The sequence below is a fragment of the Bactrocera dorsalis genome, chromosome 1 (genome assembly GCF_023373825.1).
Source record: "Bactrocera dorsalis isolate Fly_Bdor chromosome 1, ASM2337382v1, whole genome shotgun sequence".
Classification (NCBI taxonomy): Eukaryota; Metazoa; Arthropoda; class Insecta; order Diptera; family Tephritidae; genus Bactrocera; species Bactrocera dorsalis.
Window position 1 is genome coordinate 94,590,151 of NC_064303.1, and position 20,195 is coordinate 94,610,345.

General features: G+C 37.3%; 1 protein-coding gene across 2 annotated transcripts in view; it reads left to right on the forward strand.

Annotated features, from left to right (window-relative positions):
* The window catches only part of LOC105233649 (uncharacterized), a 175,400-nt gene that overhangs the window by 54,997 nt on the left and 100,208 nt on the right, over positions 1 to 20,195 (forward strand). The window lies entirely within an intron of this gene.

Consider the following 20,195-nt stretch of genomic DNA (forward strand, 5'->3'; position numbering starts at 1 on the left):
CGGTGCTTTGTCTTGGTGAAACAGGCCTTTCTATCAAATGCGGCCGCTTTTTGTCGATTTAGTTCTTCAAATGATAGAATAACGCTATGTAAAAGTCGTTGTTGATCGTCCTTCTTTTTTCAAGGTAGTCAATAAAAATTATTCCATGCACATCTCAAAATACAGACGTCATAACTTTACCAACCGACTTTTTCGATTTTTCACGCTTTGGAGCGAGCTCACATCGTGTGCGATCCACTTCCTACTATCTCGAACAACTTCATTTTAAGTCATCCAAAATTATATAATGAACTTTTTATTGATTTTGCGGACTTTTTTGATGTGATCGTTGGTAATAACCTCGTCCACTGCGTTCATCGTTCCGATGTTGATTTCATCACGTCTGAGCATAGCACACCAATCCTTGATATTTGATTTTCCTGGGGCAGTTTCCGGAATGTCGTGATCAAGCCAAGGTTTTGCTTCAAATGTAAGCTGAAAGATTGCTTTTAAATTCGATTATTTTCTTCATGATATCAGTAAATCAATAAAATTTTCGTAACAAAATTTATATTCATATAATTCTCCCCTCAATACGAAAAAATTCAGCTGCAAATGCGCGCACACACGCATATTTATCTTCATTTCGTCAATTGTGTTTACTTGTCAACGAGTTTTCCACTCGCCATACATTACGCTTTCGACATTTGTTTGCTGCCATTTAATTTGACGTTGCGACATGAAATTGAAGCTGCCGCGTATTGCGCCCATATACATACATATGTGTGTTGTGTGTTGTATGTTATATGTGTGGGTATAGAAACGTATAAAAATATATGCATGCTTTGTGTTTGTGAATGCGTGTGTCCAATTACTTGCGAAAATATCGATTTTCGTGCAGAAACTACGTCTGTATGCCCGACTTTTTGTTTGTTTGCTCTAACGTTGTTTGTTGTTGCGTTTTTGTTTTGTTGTTCGTCGACATGAAATACAAAACTCATTCTGGGTCTGGTCACCAAAATATGCGCCACACTGAAACAGCAGAGGCGAATATAAATACACACACGCAAAAGCGATGTAACAACTGTTTGTGTATGTATAGTATATATATGTATATATTTGTGTATTTTATTACATATACCTATATCATATATATACCTATATAAGATACTATGTAGCGCAAGCAAACAAAAGCCTGCCAACAAAAAGAAAACAGTGTGTACTAGTTATCACAATACAGTTAGGGACATTCTGAGCGAGCTTTCATGTTCTGCTCTTTTCTTTTCTCTAGTTTGTGGTCATTTGAGCACTGTTTCTGGTACGTTGAAGTATTATTGCTGGTTTTTTATGAATTTAATTTGCTTTACATTTCATATTCAGAAACATTAATTTCAACAACAGACGGTAGACTTCTTGCTTTCAAGCAAGCAAAACTATGCTCTTGCAACAAGAAGAAAAGAAATTTACAAATAGAAATTATTAATGAATGTTTTATTCATTTAACGGTTGTATGTCCTGTAAAACTAATCGACATTGATATAGATATTCTTTATAACATATGTATATATAACGGATCTGTTTCTTTCCATTCGAGTTAAATTATAATTGAAATTCAGAGAGAATCCTTTCCTGATAGTAGAATACCTCTGTGTTAAAAATGGGTTGAGTCAGATCAATACCTCGCTCAGCCCCCATATATTAGGTTGTCAAATATCTCCCTTCCGCCTTTTTGCTCTTTATAAAAAGTGTTACAGTGTGATCGGATTTAGTTCAGATATGCGCCGTTTCGTTCGTTAATCAGTTTCCATTTGGACGGCAACTTCAAAATACCCCCCTCGGAAGGCTCCCTCCTTATTTACGAAGAACTGGGACAGCGACTTTTCAAAAGCCTATTTTGAGTTCAACTTTACACAAACAAGGGCATTCGCCATGGATAAGAACAGGTGGTAATCGCTTGGCGCTATTTCCGGGCTATATGGTGGATGCGATAAATCCTCCCATCAGAGCTCTCGCAGCTTCTGACGAGTCATCAACAAAGTGTGTGGTCTGGCGTTGTCCTGGTGGAACACTACTCCCTTCCTGTTGGCCAATTCTGGACGCTTCTTGTCGATCGCCTGCTTCAAGCGCTCCAGTTGTTCGCAGTAGATGGTAGAATTAAGCGTCTGGCCATATGGGAGCAGCTCATAGTGGATGATTCCCTTCCAATCCCACCAAACACACAGCAAAATCTTCCTGGCCATCAATCCCGGCTTGGCCACTGTTTGGAACGATTCGCCGGCCTCCGACCACGACCATTTTCGGTTGATATTGTCGTATGTGATCCTTTTTTCACCGCTACTCACCATACGCTTCAAAAATGGGTCGAGTTCGTTCCCTTTCAGGAGTATATCGCAGGCGTTGATTCGGTTCATAAGCTTTTTTTGCGTCAAATCATACGGCACTCAAATATCAATCTGTTTTGTGTGTCCAGCCTTCTGCAGCTGGTATAAAATGGTTTGGTGACTAGCTCCTATTTTCTGGGCGATGTCACGAAATGCCACATGCCGGTCTAACTCGATGTTTTCCATGATTTGATCGGTATTCATCGTCACAAGTCTTCTGCCGGCTGGCTTATCCATGGTGTCGTTTTCACCCACTCTGAATCATCGAAGCCATTCCTCCGCAGTTCGAAGTGATAGAGTACCATCCCCCAAAACACCATTAATCTTACGGAACGTTTCTGTAGCGGATTTGTCTTTAACGAAGAAAAACTTTAAAATAGCGCGAATTTCGGCTTTAGAGAACTACCTGTTTACAAGTCTAAAACTGCTGGACGCAATATCCAAACTAATCATGCATAGCGTCATTTTGTAGGTTATGTCAAGACCTTTGAAAAATGAATAGTATTGCCAGATTCGAGCTCTATAGCGCTTTATTCATAGCCGTGAAATTCAGAAGACAAAAAGGCGGAAGGGAGATATTTGACAACCTAATATGTACCTAATGTAAAGATTTTCAAAGTTAGGGATGACTTTATGCCGCAAATATACCATCCGTTAAGTGAGTTATCTTTATAAAAATGAGAACGTGTTTTTTTAATAACGATGAATCTTTGTGCTTAGAATGAATAAAATCGGATGAAGGCTCACCCTAGACCCCATATAACAAATAGACTTTATGTGCCTGAAGGTACTTTCCTGGCTTTAATCCTTGCAACTTGCAAGAGCTTGAAATGTTCAGTTATACCTGAACTTAGCTTTTCCTTATTTGTTTTCCTCAAAGTTATCCACTAAGTCACAAAAGAAAGATTTTTTGTCTTATTTTAGACAAGAACATATTAAGAACTTTCCCTTATTTATAGGATAAAATTTAACTAAAAGACCGAATATTAAATACAGGACTTTAACAGTTACATATGAAGAGATTTTTTAATATTGTTTGTGATCCAGAAAAGCTACATTTTGTTGGCAAAATGTAAGTTGAAGTTTGCAGAACCCGAGATTTTAAACAATTTTTTACCAAATTTTATTTTACCAAGTTATACTGAATATCTCGAGAGGTCCGACAACTACTTGATATATAAAAAAATCGAAATTCTTTAGATACAAAGCGATTTGTTTCTCAAAATAAAGCTTCTTTAAATTCTGCTCCGAGACATCGATATCTCCTCAAATTCAAAGTCGCACGGAGTCCATGCTGAAGTCTTGTCATGGTGGAAGGTTGTGTATTTAACGAACAGCTCTTCTAACTGTCAAACGCATGCGCTTGTTTTGACTACTGGTTTGACAGCTGTCACTATAGGCTATCGTCGTTTAAAGCAACTTCCCAACAGCGTGCTTTGTTCTATTTAAATGTATGTATATACGTATGTATGTAGACATACCATAAATTCGGCGGGTTCAAATAGCATTAGGTAATTATCAAGGAAACAATCTTTGAATATAAACTGAATAACTGAATGAAATACAAGGATAGTTTTGGGTACTCAATGTTTTTTGCTACCTGATCTCAATCTCACAACTTAATAGATTATATCCACTAGAGAATTTCCCAAAAATCAAATATGAAGAACATAACCGTTATTGTCGCCCACTATCACGCCAGGATAACCGACTATTGTCTGAAATTGAAGCTCGTGATCTCGGCGATATTTGGTTTTAACAAGACGTGGCCCATTTCCACACTTCGCATCAATCAATTTTTTGAGATAACACTTCGGCTGTTCCAGATAATTTAACGTTTTGGACCGGTCGATTAGCCACCAAGGTTGTAGGATATCTCACCGTTAGACTCTTACCTATGGGGATATGTGAAGTCTAAAGTTTATAGCGGGGGATTGTCCGCATTTTCGCGATTCAGGCCTTGGAGCAAAACATCACGTGTGTCATTCGCCAGTTACCAGTCGAAATGCTCGAACGAGTCACCGAAATTTCGACTCAATGGATGGACCATCTGAGACGTAGTCGCAGCACATTTGAAAAAGACAATCTTCAAAAAATAAATGCCAAAGAATGTTCTTTCGAATGATAGTAAACATTCTCATTTGAACATTTAAAGTTTCTGTGTAGGGAATCTCGTAATGAATCACCTTTTATTTGAGAAAATACTCCGGAAATTTAGTGTTAATACGACAAATAGTTATGGAGACTTTGTGTAATCGGCTCCTAACACTTTAAACGTATTTATCTCGAAACTTTGTTTTCAATGAGGAATGTTTCTCCAAAACGTCTGAACCGATCACCTTTACCAGGTAATGACCGCAGAAATAAGATTTTTGATAATAATATCGAATTTTTCAAGTCGCTCTGAAATGTAAAATTGTTAATTTTTGTGGGGCAGCTGCCATTTTGTCTTTCAAGTGGCAATAAACAATTAACTTAACTTGACCTTACCTTGGGTAACAGTTAGACTACAGCGCCTCCTATCGTCGAAATCTTTTTTACAAAGGCAGAATGTTATAAAATGTCAGGTAGTATCAAGTTGAAATTTCTAATATTTTGTGAAATATGTACATATATATACTAAACTGCCAGCAGGCCTAGACTGTGTCAATTGTAAGAACCAAGAGAACGTCTACAATACACATTTATCGTAATTTTGAACAATTATAATGATTCCGAGCTATGGAGGTAGGTAAGCGGCTTAAATGAGTGAGATCCTTTACTTAATAAACATATCAACATACATACAGCCGTTAAGAACATTAGAAAATTTCCATTACTACAAGCTGTAGAACGAGTGTAGAAACGCAGAAAACCGAATAAGACTAACTAAGCCCCACAGTCTAGCCTTCGACCCCTTCAGAGTGTGACAATGCTAAGAATTTAACTCACACAAGACAAAGTATTTAGTGGAAGTGTGAAAGCAGAGCAAAAGGTCACCATGCAACATGCAAAAGTCAAAAGCATTTAGCCACACACATGCACAACACAAACATACATACACATCTACAGCACATATTATACATACAAGCTTGATACACGCATTCGAGCATAAACCCGTATTAGTGTCAATGTGTATGCAAAGAGCAAAACAAAAACGTCAAAATAAGAAAATGTAATATAAAAGTAACAAAGGCACTTGAAGTAAGTCAGCACAAGTGATAATGATTATCCTTGGCATCTAAAGGTTTCACTTTTAACTTGTAGGCGCCCGCCGAACCCCAACCACATGCTTTGTTTTTGGGCATTGTTGTGCGACGCATTGTTATTACTAATGTGGGGCGCCCTGTAAGAAATGTATTCGAATTTCGGCAGTCGAAACTAGCGTTTGGTACCAATGCGTTTTGGACTATTCTTAAATATTTATCAATCCTAAAAGCATTACCAAAGCGCGTTAACTCGATGCATAACAGCTTTTAAGAGACTCTGAAGTGACATCTGATCAAAATTGAACTGGACTAACAAAAGAAAATGTCTTCGCGTATTTCAATACAAATCTTTATTATCGCCTTCAAAAAAGGCTCCTTTTGCATTAATGGAAGTGAAGTATCCCTATCTAATCCTAATCCAAGTTTCTATATACTTTTTATAGTCATTTACATTTTTTTATTTTGCTGTAAAATTAATTAATTAGTAGTTCCTGAGATATGGTTTTTGGGCGACGCCACGCCCATTTTCAATTTAAAAAAAAAGCCTGGATGCAGCTTCCTTCTGCCATTTCTTCCGTAAAATTTAGTGTTTCTGACGTTTTTTGTTAGTCGGTTAACGCACTTTTAGTGATTTTCAATATAACCTTTGTAGGGAGGTGGGCGTGGTTATTATCCGATTTCTTCCATTTTTGAACGGTATATGGAAATGCCTGAAGGAAACGACTCTATAGAGTTTGGTTGACATAGCTATAGTAGTTTCCGAGATATGTACAAAAAACTTAGTAGGGGGCGGGGCCACCCCCACTTTTCCAAAAAAATTACCTCCAAATATGCCCCTCCCTAATGCGATCCTTTGTGCCAAATTTCGCTTTAATATATTTATGGCTTAGTTATGACACTTTATAGGTTTTCGGTTTTCGCCCTTTTTGTGGGCGTGGCAGTGGGCCGATTTTGCCCATCTGCGAACTTAACCTTCTTATGGAGCTAAGAAATACGTGTACCAAGTTTCATCATGATATCTCAATTTTTACACAAGTTACAGCTTGCTCGGACGTACGGACGGACAGACAGACATCCGGATTTCAACTCTACTCGTCACCCTGATCACTTTGGTATATATAACCCTGAGCTCTTTTAGTTTTAGGACTTACAAACAACCGCTATGTGAACAAAACTATAATACTCTCCTTAGCAACTTTGTTGCGAGAGTATAAAAATATGGTTACCCAATCTATAAGAAATGTTAGCATTCTTTGCTATTTCTTTGATGTCAACATGACGATTTTCAAACACTGTTTCTTTAATTCGTTATCTTCATTAATGGTGGAAAAAAGAGCATAAGGCAAGTTAGCAGCGACACGCTTCATACCCAAAACATTCGCCAAAATGGATCTCACGACCTTCACTGAATGACTTGTGTCACTAAAGTACTTGCAATTCGCGAGACAATACATTCCCCAGAATATTTCTGTAACATTTTCGAAGTTTTTTGTGGCCATGCTTCCATTGGAAACACAAAATTTCTTGTTCAATGTTTTTTTCGCATAGTAAAAATCTCCAAACAGATTATTCGCGTCGTAAAGAAACATACACTAACGGACGTAACGAAACCTAACTTCTATATACTAATACCAATCTGGGAAAAAATATCATATATTATGTGTACAGTCCGGGTCAAATTTGAGCAGATGGTCGTGACAAGGAATTTATCAAACAAACATTATTCAGGAAGCAGGTCAACTGACATTTTCTGAAATGCCACGACCTCATTTAATTGATATACAAGTATTTGGATCAAGAATAAGTCAGGGAAGAAGTAGGCCCATTGTTGACTAAAGTTAATCTGGAAATAGTCTAAACGAAGTTAAGTTCTCGTTGGAGTAAAGGACTCTTATAGCTCAATTGGATAGAGCGTCTTATGAGTCATATTTATAGTCATTGTGGATGCGAACTCTATATAAGCAGTGTTTTCCCGAATTATTTTTTTCTTTGGTTACATGTCCATAACGTAAAGAGATAGAAAAACTTCGTTGATGAAAATTAATAAATCCCAAATTCAGTACACCACTGGTATACTCGTACAAGTTCGATGAGAACTGCCATTAAGAAACAAATAATAATTCTATACACTTTGGTCCACGACTTGTTCCAATAGTTGATAGTTTTTGGTTAAAAACGCGAAAAAGATAAAAGTTTGAGATTTGTTAGACAGGAGGCTCCCATTGTAAATGAAACTTTAGTCTATTATATGAATATATATATGTATATTTCAATTAAAGTTTTTCCACAAAGGGTTGTTAGCCAAATCTATAGCCAGCTGCTCTCGTAGCTACCGAAGTAGTTGACGAATACGAAATACAATGATTTTCATGGAGAAATAAGATATGAATAGTGACAATGCTAGGCTAATAAAGTAACAGATATCTTATAAAAAGTAACGGGTGATCCCATGGTCAGCATAATCGGCCCACTGAGCTTACTAACAGGGTAGGCCATTTAAAGTTGACCCATCTGGCAACGCTGTAACTTTTAACAGCGCTGACAAATCGGCTAATGTCATACCGCGTTAGAAGCGTCATTCGAAGACAATTTATACCATGGAACAGTACACTCCAAAAGAACGCGCTGAAATTGTTCAGCTTTATATTCAAAATAACTTTTCAATTGTGTTAACTCAACGTGCGTTTCGCAAAAAAAATAAAGTGAAAAGTGCTCCAGTAAGAACACAATTAAGTCTTTATACGCAAAATTTGTGAACACCGGTAATCTCAGTAATGCCAGTCATGCATCCAGACAACGCACAAGACGTTCTGATGAAAATATCGAAGCTGTACGAGCCAGTATTGAGGAGACTCCATCGACATCGAGTTATCGCCGCTCTCAGGAATTAGACATCTCTCGCACCACTCTCCGACGCATAATTCATAAAGATTTGAAGATGTTGATGACATGGATAACTTCTGGTTTCAACAGGACGGGGCTACATGCCATACAGCTCGACCAACAATCAATTTATTGCGACCATTTTTCCCCGGGCGATTGATATCGAAAAATGGTGATGTTGACTGGCCACCGAGATCACCAGATTTGACGCCACCAGACTTTTATTTGTGGGGTTATTTGAAATCCAAGGTATACGCTAATAAGCCAAAGACCTTAGCTCAACTGAAAGCCAACATTCGACGTGAAACAGCCGCCATATCATCCGAAACATTGGCCAAAGTCATGGAAAATGTCGAAAAAAGAGTGCATTTAGCTGTCAAAGCTAAAGGTGCCCATTTACGCGATCTAATTTTTAAATATTAGCTGAAACAAATCCCCTTGGACCAAAATAAATTATTTTTGAAATGAACAAAAAACATTGTTTTCTTTTGTTCTTTTTTTTTAGAAAAAAATGGGTCAACTTTAAATGGCCTACCCTGTATTTGCAACACCAACATCCATCTTGAGATCCGGCATTTATTATTGGATAATACTCGGCCGAATAGACCACTTCCAGCGAACAGTGAAGAAAACATAGCAGCCGGAGCGGAGAGTGTGCACGAATACCGTGTAGAGTCGATTTGGCGCCTTCCGCAGCAACTCGGACTGACGTATGGAATGACTTGACGCATTTTACGTCGACATCGCTTCGCTCTAATAGCTCTTGATAAGATCCAAGGAGGTCCGACGTTTTCGAGACAAATTTTGTTCGGCGATGAGGTCCATTTCGTGTCAATGGGTAAGCAAAATGCCGGTATTTGAACTGTAGAGCAATCTGAAGAAGTTCAAGAGCTGTTATTTCATTCAGAACAAACAACCAAAATTATGCCGGTGAGAACATAAATGTCAATGGCGACTGGTATCGTATTTATTATTTGATGCAGGAAACATATTAGATATCCATTATATTATGTTATTATGAAAATTGTAGATGTAGTGTACTTGGAAAATTACTTACCCTTATTGGTAACAATGATTCACATTATAAAATATAGCAACTGTTTTGTTTATGTCGCTTTATAAATAGCTTTCAATTTCCTAGAGGGCATGTATGCATTTAGCGGCGGCGTAATTGTGCTTCTCTCTGCATGGTACATACATATACGTAGATTTCTAAATAATATATCATTGCTGTTCTTGCCATAACTGCAGGACTGACATATAAAAACGTTTGTTGTTGTTTGTTCTTGTCTCTATGCTGAGCACATTATTTGTCTACTAATTTCTCTGACATTGCGATTGTTGAAAATTTAAATCCGTTAAAGCAGCAGCGCAAAAACCGCGGCATAAACACACACATGTGGACAAATACATAGAAAGTCACAACAAGCAAAAACAAAACAACAGACAGACCGACAAGTGTGAGTTCACTTGTGCGCGACCGCAGCCGTTGCCACAACCGCAAATAGCACTTTTACAAGCGTGGAAATATTTTGCTGCGCGCATTCTACACACACAACGAAAAGTATGTAGCAAAAACGGTGCAGCCGGTTGAGCAATTCATACACATGAGTATGTGTGGAATATACGAGAGCATTCGTTTGTGTGCTCACGTAACCATATGAGACCTAGAAACACTGTAGCGACAACCTTCGTCTCATCTCAGAATTTACTACGAACAAATGCATATCTAGGGAATCACGTTGGAAGACGAATGATTGAGGATGCGCGCAGATAAAAGAAAGGATATATATATATAGTATACAAACTCTATATACATACATAGTACATAATCTATATATATATATTTATGGCATACATACACTCCACACCTTTGACGACAAGCTCAACGGCTCGTCCAAGCAAACCTAACAAACAAGCGCGCAAATACAACAACACCCAACCCTCGCGCATTCGCACCCTCTCTCAAATAGGGTAAGACAAGCAGAAAGCTAAGGAATACCGCAAGCAAAGCTCGACTCCTTTGGCATCATTGGCATTGCCGTTGTCGTTATGGCTTTCACATTTCTACACACAGCTTCCTTCGACGCGGCGTGGCATCCCCTCCCCTCTGCTTAAACGCTTTTATTCCGAGTCGTTGGCGTGTTAAGACTCGCCATGAAGAAAAAAAAGTATTTTTAATTAATTTTTAAGCGCAATTAAAAATGTGCAGGTGTGGTGTGAAAGTTTGTTGCGCGGCAAGGTAAACACGGGTAAAGAATATGCGAGCGCGTGGCGCAACTAATGTAGTTGATTTATTCGAAGTGATTCATTCTGTATGCGCAAGGCGACTTTATTGCTTATTTTTTAGTAGTTTTACAAGAAGTTTTTAATATGGTCCCTTGTACGATAGAAAGGAGTAAAAACGGATTTGTTTAATCTAAGTTTTTATAGAGCGCTGGTGTCAATGTCGTCGGAATCACCTTTTAAAATTGAGTGTGACAAAGGTTTTTCTTAATGGTTATTGAATAGAGAATAGACAAGGAAAAACGTTACATCAGCTCCATCGATATACATTGTGATGAAAAAAGTACCCGGAAATTATAAATAAAACACAAAATATTTAATTATTTATCAATATTTTGCGTTCTTCAAAGTAACCCTTTCAGATGGAATAGCATTGTGCTAAAGGTTTTTCTAGTCCTCAAAACACTTTTCATAAGCACTTTTTGGGATGACCTTAAGTTTCTTTAGCGGCAATTTTAGCTTGAGGAACAAGAAAAAACCCACACGGAGCCAAATCTGGTGAATACGGCGGTTGATCGACGCTATTCATTGGCTTTAAATTCAGGCGCGATTGCGGCTCGATGAGATGGTGCTATTTCGGCCGCTTTCGATGGATGTTCGCACGCAAACTCCTCAATACAACCAAATAGAACTCTTTATTGACCGTTTGTCTCGTCGGAACAAATGCATGATGCACCGAATGATGAATATCGAAAAAAACAATGAGCATCACCTTGATTTTTGATCGGCTTTGGAAGCGTTTTTTGATTTCGGCTCGGTTTTTTTCCTCCATTACGATGATTGTTGACCTTTTTGCAGGTCCCACTCATAAACCCATGTCTCATTGGCACATATAATGATCTTCTGAATCTCGGATCGGAATTCGCACGATCAAGCATGTCCAAAGACACCTGTTTTCGGTCCTCCTTTTGAACAAAAATCAGCTTTGTCTGGAAGAGTCGAGTACGAACGCGTTTCACGTTCAAGATATCCACTAAAATCATTCAAACGGACTCTTAAGTGTTGTCGAGCTCTCTTGCCATCTCTCGAACACATGTGTGACGAATTTCAAGCACCATTTTTTAATATTTCCATCAAATTTGAGACAAATTCTTTGTTCGATATTTTTATGCATTGTAAAACTCGCAACCACTGTCTGCGAAATACGCCCCTGTGCCATCGATAACCTCAAACTAATTCTACTAATGAAGTTTTGAAACAAAGCGAAGTCACACGGGGCAAACTCTAGAGAACGGTGGATAAGGTATTTATGGTATCATTTGGCAAATTTTACCGCGAAAGTTTAAGCGAAATGTGGATGTTTAAGCCGAAACGTTGTCAAGCATTTGTATTGCACTGTCTAATGTAGTTGCCGTTTTGTGTCTCCCTCGTCGAAGTACATTGATAATCTCAGTAAACAGTGGCCAAAACATTACTGGTAATTAGGACAGTCAATGTCTTCTGCAAAGCAGAATTATTAGGTTCTATACCTTACACGGGCTTATCCGAGGTCTTTTGTGGTCTTCTGTGGTAGTCGTTGTCGAGGTAACTTAGTCTGGCTCATTAATATCGTACGTATGAACACGTTAAATGAATTTCTGACAGTCGCCTTCAAAAGATAAAAGTTATTGCGTCTGAAATTAAGCGATCATTGATTTCACTTGGGGATTTTCTCTTCAAAATTAATAATTAATCACCGACCGATATTGCTCTTTCTCATTTCCTGAAATTCGTCCACACGCCTGCTTTCAAGTGTGGTCGCGTGAGTCGGGATGAGTCCGATTCGGCAGAAATTTTGTGGTAGCCGTCTATGGATATTTAAAATACTCTCGTAGTTTTTCGTGCAAAAATTATTAGAAAATCTGCTGTAAATTTTGGTTTTCTAAAGAATTTACTTCCACGGACACACTGCATATATTGGAGAAATGTGTCAGGCTCTGTCGCAATTAAGTTCTATATCTCTATATCTCCAATTTCCAATCACTATTGTCACTCTGATTGAGCTATCTCCAAAACATGCGTTCTGAACGTATCAACCGCCTCATCAGGTGTCGAAAAACGTTGACCTCTGAGTTTATTTTTCGTACGGGAATAATCAAAGAAGTTATTCGGTCCTAAGTCAGGACTATACCGTGGATGACTTATCAAATTGATGTTTTAAGTTTCCAAAAATGCAATTGTTTCAGTCGATGTGTGAAGCTCGCATTGTCGTGGAGAAGAGTGATACGTCTTCGGTGGCTGGTTTTCCTGATTTTCTGAAACATAATTGGCAAACAAAAGATTGCGTATCATTCAGAATTCAATCTTCTGCGTAGCTCCAGTGATATAGTTGTGACATGTACAGTTATACCAAAAAACGGGCAACCCACTGGTTTGGAAGTGCTTAGTGCGCGAACAATTTTTCTTTGATTTGGCTCAATTTGCAACATCTATATAGTCCACTGCGCTTTACTTTCGGGAGCATAGCTGTCAATACGTAAACCAACGTTTAATCACTTGTCGCGATTCCATAGGCGTGTTTCGAATCATCGCTATCGTTTTTTTAACACTTCTCTTGACCAAACGACACGACCATTTTTTTGATAGATCGAAAAATTGTGTGGGCTCCACCGTGAACCAACATTTCTAACACTCAAATGTCCATGCAATTTTGAATGTATTCTGATCCCACTAAAGCCTATTGTTTGCTGTCTCTATCTGACGATAGGTCACATGACAATATGACTATATTAGTTTGCATCAATAGTTTCGGAAACCACAACTGATTTTGGAGGACCTTCACGAAATCCATCTTGAATTGATCTACGACCTCGGTTGAATTCACCATACCATTGATAAACACTGGTTTTTTATTAAGCTTCATCCCCAAAAATTATATTAAATTGACCGATGCACTGTTACTGAGTTAATCCACGCTGAAAGTTGTGAGAAATAATCACGCGAAAGTGTTCGCGATTCAATTCCATTTTTGGCCGAGGTGAACATTTTAAGTTACTGTGAACAACACAAATATCGGTCGTATGCCAAAACGTGCTGAGTATGTATAACGTCAAAAATGCCGACCTTTGCGATAAAGTTGTCAGTTGCCAGATTTAAACATTACGATTACCCAACCTCGAAATACAATAATAAACGCAAAGGCTGTGTTAGCTTATGAAATGTTTTACTAGATGTTCGTTGAAGGCCTTGCAGAAGCCTAAATTTTTTCAACTGCTACTGAGCTGTATTCATTTTGAAAGACCTTTGAAAGTGTAGTGAATCAAACACACAACTCGCATAAATCAAAGAGAGACGCCATAGCCAGCGCCGTGAATTTTGAAAACTTAGCCAAGAAGTGGCGAATCGAACACGGCAATTGCACGTTAGACTTAATAGCAAACTACATATCGTCACGGAAGTTGGTGCATTTTAATATTTCAGGCAGGACTACAAATATAACTGTTGTTTAAGCTAACCGATCAATATCATGAGAAAGTTTTTTTAATATTCATTTAAGGGCATAAAAAGTACACCTGTGAAGGGTATTATAGCTTCGGTGTAGCCGAAGTTATCATTGTACATATTTTTTTGTACATTAGATGAATTCTGATGGTCTTATTTCCTTGAACTTCATAAAATTTTGGTTTTGAAGTCAAGTAAAATTGATCGATACATCTTCCTAGAACTTTTTAACAGCCCATAGAGCAAAGCGATATCGCTTGGCAAGGTCGGCGCCTTCAGTTCTAGCACAAGCTGTATTTTATACGCTTTTAATTTCAGATCTCTACGTAAAATGCGCCAAGTCGTTCCATACGTCAGTTAGAGTTGCTGCGAACGGGTTCGACTCTCCACGGTCTTCGTGTAAAATATCAGTTACGGCTGGTATACTTTCAAGGTCTATTCAGTCGAATATTATCTAATAATGAATGCTCCTAAACAGTGTTCAGGCGTAAGTCCTTCCATGATGAAATGCCAAACAATTCTGAACAAAAATAACATGAGAGTTTGACAAGACTCACGCGTGATCTGTCAAAAAAAGGCTACTGAAAAAAGTACCTCTACTTGGATCATCTCTTATATTCACAAATATTCCTTATCATTTTTACTGACTAAGTCTTTTTTGGAATTCTCAAAATACTAAGTTTTACTTACTCCAAGGTGCTCCTGTACCATAAATAAAATATTTATTTAAAGAGAAATGCAACCAAGTCTCCTGATAAAATATGTGAAATCGACACACAACTCTTTCGCAGTAGCACAGCTTTAAAATCAAGGTAACTTATTATTTATATATGTGAGTATGAAGGCTTCGCGCAGTAAAATCAACAGCAATCAGCGGAATGGCGAATGCCTGACGACAAATATGTATAAGCCATACACCAGCTGTGCCGGAAATAGAAGCCGCATGGCGGTGGAGAGCCAACGAGGCAAAGGGGCGAGCAATGAAAAGCTCACAAGTAGCATTAATGCTGTAGTAAAGAAGCTGCTGCGTTGAAACGACGAACTAATGGTGACCGCAAATGGTTGCGGCATATTAAGTTGCAGCGCGCCGCTGCTGTCGTTGCTGCCAACAGATGTTGGAAATAATAAGGCAGTGTGTTGTAGTAGCAACAGTTGTAGCAAGGCAAGAACAACAGAAGAGCGCTGGAAAAGCGTGAGAGGGAAGAAAAGAAATTATGGAAACAAGCGCCATTGAAGGAATGTATATATGTGTGTGGGTGTATGTAGCGCAGTTGCTTGCGCTGAAAGAACCCTTCTGCTGCACCATATGACACTCGAACATATACACACTCGTATAATATACATACACATACACTTCAAGGCCATTAACAAGAGCACTTGCTGCGAGCACCTTCAAAACGTCGGCAGGTGGGCGCCAGCAGCCACAGCGGGCGCCGTGTACACGCCGAAGGGGCGACCAGACCAGATTTGCGGTATAAACAGATGTTGCACTTGCACACGCAGTTCAACTAACCGTTACGTTGCGTCTATCGGGCGCTGCTGCTGGTCAGCTGTGCGCGCCTCGAATTTCCATGCACTTAACTGGCGCACAATAACAACGCTACACAGCAAAACAAAAACAAAAATAATGAAAAAAGCACACAAACACACTTAAAGCACTACACACACAAACCCAAAGAGAGAACGATGAGGAAATCGAGAGCAGCGTGTTTGCAATACAACAAAGTTGAAGTTGAGTGTGTTTCCGGAAAAATTTCGTTTTAATTTAGAATTTCAATTAAAAGTTCTACAGTGTTGTACAACTGTTGGTTGTCGAAATGTGTTTTGCTCTTGCTTTTCACGTGTATTTATTATTGTTGAACTTGAAGTGGAACAAGTTTGTTGTTGCTGCTATTATTGCTGTTGCAGTTGGAAACATGAGCATGAAATGAATGCTAATAATTTTTGTCTTTCGTTCTTGTTTGCGGTTTGTAGTTTTGCTTGCTTGTAGTTTTGGCGTGTAAAACGACAATCGGAGCGATTCTAAGTAATATTTCCGATGAAGTGGAAATTTGGAAAATTTATTCGCTTTCTGCAAACTATAATTGAGTTTGTATGGTAGAACTAGCATCATCTAATGCGATTTGTTGGCTTACAGCAATTATTTTACCAAATGAGATCAAGTTGATTCAGACGAAAAAATTGTTTCATTTTGGACAGCTTTGATGTGGCTTTTCTTTTCTCTTTTCATAACTTTAGAAAAAAAATTAATAATATGAACTTTTCTACCAAACTTAAAGTGAATATTGCTAAAAATTATAATTATATTTGATCAATTTACAAACAAAAAATTAGGATTTGATATTGCGAAAAAAAACGAAATAAATAAGTAAAGTTCGAAGAAATTAGTATAGTATCTCCTTTGTCATTACTATTTTCTAAGCAAAATGTATTAATTTTTTCTTTATCCATCAATCTGTGGAACGCAAATCAAACTTTAACGTTTTGATCATAGAAACAGCCTGCCCCAAACTGCTTGAATTCACGAATTTCGTATTATCGTAAATTCAAAACCATGTACTTGTTGATAAGCAGTCTTCATAACTCTTCAGCCAAATACCTAGGAGTGATCCAAGCAGATGGATTTTTTTAATAGCCTTTTTTCGATAGATCACACGTAGGTCTTGTCAAGATGTTATGTTAAATTTCTTCAATATTGTTTGGCCTTTCATCATGGAATGACTTTCGCGTCATGATAAACGACCATTTGATGCCTAAAATTGAAGCTCGTGATCTCGGCAACATTTGGTTTCAACAAGTCAAGTCCTTTCCCACACATCGCTTCAATCAATGGATTTATTGAGAGAATATTTCGATGAGAAGATACTTTTAGGTCGGACGATTGGTCACCAAGATCGTATGATATCACTTCAGTAGACTTTTTCCGTTGGGGATATGTAAAGTCTTAATCCTTTGCGGACAATGCCAGGTCTTGGAGCAAAATATCACGTGTATCTTTCGCCAGTTGCCAGGCCAGTAATCGAAAATTGGACTCAACGGATGAACCATATGAAACGTAACCGCGGCCAATATTTCGAATGGTAATCCGTGTATGTGTGTGTAAAAACTATAGAGGGATCCCATTGATCAACAAGTCATCGAAAATTGCAGCAAACTTCTTATAAACCTAATAAAAACCCAGCTTGAAGGTTCGGGCAACCGAATAAGCAAAGCGCGCGGTGCGTTTGCACAGTTAAACACCAACCGGTGCTCGAAATTTGTCTCAGTCAGCCTTTCGTATTTTTACGTACTATTTCATTTTTGACAGCAGCGTGAAAATAATAGTCTTATACTGTTGCGAATCCTGGTCCTTAACAAAAACGTGGATATGGAAACTGCAGTCTTTTGTAAACTAGACGTGGCTCGTCATCATTTCCAATCAAGATCTACTATAAAAAACCGACCAACCAAACCAACCTACAGAAACTAACTAATATAGACGATTTGGCTGACTATTTTATGCCTAAAAGTATTGCATTAAGTAAAATTTTGCTGCGCTGGAATGTTCAAACCCTTTAAGGCAAATTTTTGAATGAAATTACGAACTAAGAAAATAATTAAAACTGATAGTATTAAGAAACTAAACTAAACGTGACGTGACTAAACTTACGTGGTTAATCATGATATACTTTTGAATAGAGTTGCCACCCAATAGAAACCAAAAATATTGCACATGCCAAAAACATATGTAAAATATGTCTCCGAGACAAAAATATTGAACTGAAAGTTGCCTTAGGTTTACTCATTTCACAAAAAAAAATATTATGATAAAAATATCACTAATAGTATTTAACTTACTTGTATATGCTTTATATAGACAAATATGAAATTAGTACTCACATCATGACTTGCTCGTATAATCTTATCATCTCATTACTTCAGCGGCAAATTGGTTACTGAAAATGAAGATACTCGTATAAATATGGAAGATATATACATTTAGGATTGAAAACACGTTGTTTAAACCTAATCTTTATTAAAAGCAATGAATTATAAAATTAACTTATGTTGCGATCCTCACGTGCGAAGCGATTGGCAGCTGCTATCCAAAAAAAGGGCGAATATAGAGGCAAACGTAAGGACGAATGAATGACAAAGCGCGAATACAAAAATAGCGTAATGTCAAAAACAAGTGTAATAGAGTGATTAGTGTTGAAAAGCGATCATAATAATAAAATTATAAGTTATTGTAATTAGAATGTAAAAGATCGAAATTATGAAAATATAATTTAAGAATCTCGTTATGTTGGTACGCCACATACATATAATATAGTTCAAAGGAAAAATTATTTTTAATGAAAATATTTCATTATTAAAAAAAAACCAATTTGCTTAATCCAGAGGTAACAGTTGTAAAAACATAGCATAACAGATTTTTTGAGCAGCAAATTCGATAATCGAAGTCGGTGATATATTTTAAAGACCATAAATATTTTCGAACCAATATAAGATGGATGATCGAACGAATAGGCAACTATGTTGGTAAAATGATTCAAATGATTTGATCCGAAGTTGAACAAATAATGAGGGACTAAGTTCGAATAGTATAACCCAACATTTCATACTTTTACAACTTGCAGACATTAAAGCTGGGAAAGTATTAGGTTTACAACTTTGCTTCCGCCGTTTTTTTTGTAAATTTAAAGCTTTATTGTATAAAACAGGAACATAAGCTTTGTTTATTATTTCGGATCTACGGTTAGTCTTCACCCGATTTAATCATTGCAACCACAAATATTCAGTGTTAAGAAAACACACACTCTATTTTATGAAGATAACTCACAAATTAACTGATATATGCGGTGTGAAATCATCCGGAAATTCGCTAATCTTTATATTAGGTTTATGGAGGCTAAGGAAGTTGACCCGACTCAACTCATTTTTAACGCAAAAAAAAAACTATTATCATTCGATTTAATTCCTTTTCACACTGTCGATAAGGATTCTTATTGGATTTGTCCTAACCGAATTTGGTTATTGTAGCTATAGCGGCTTACGAGATATGTACATTAAAAATATTAGAGAGCGGGTACACGTTCATTCTATGAACATTTTTTGTCAAATTATGCCTCTTGCTATTGCAATCCTCTATACCAAATATTGCGACGAGGCAGTAATCTTATTATGCTTATCTATGGGCTTGTCTTCACTCTCTCTACCAAGTTTTATTAAGATATCAAGTTTGAATTCATTTCATCATTCTGATCATTTATATAGGTATAACCTTACATATATCTAACTCCATTATTCTTAGGTGATACGAACAACCGTTAGGTGAAGAAAACTATTTATTATACTTTGTAGCGACATGTTGTAGGAGTATAGATTTTTTTTTTAGTTTTTTCTTTTGGGAATTTCAAATTGCTCACTTCGTGTCGGTTAAGTTGGTAATTGGCCTGATAATTTTTCAGTTTTCCTATAATCAGACTATCTGGTTTCGGCAGACATGACTCACAATTAAACTAAAAATAACAGTTCCACCTCAAATAAAGCTAAACATCTCTTATGAATTGAGCGACTTAATTGTATTGAGTAAATGAAGGATGTTATGAATTCTTCTAAAGCGGTATTGGAAGACGTATTCGGAATATGTTCGAACCCAGTTATTGAGACTCCATACAAACTAAATAACAAAATAATCTTGGGCAAATTAAATATTTACTCCCCAAACCGGGTTTTATTGCTTAAGAGGTTAAATGGGTTTACGGGTTTCAAAGAATCGATTTTTTTTCTCGAAACTATGTTTTTGAAGTCGGTTGGCAAGATCTCTCGAGAACTACTCTACCGAACTTCATGAAATTTTACACAGGAATTTGAGATACTATTCTTAGCGACTTGGATGAAGGATTTTTTATCCATAACAACTATTTGAAAAAATAAAATGTCGCGAAATTTTCTCAGTAATTTTAATTTTTTTATAAAAATGTGTGCCAAACATACAATTTTCAGTTTTTTTCCTTCGTCCAAGGTTTAAATTAAGGTTTAAACTAAAACGGTTTTTTCACTTTAGATGATCCTG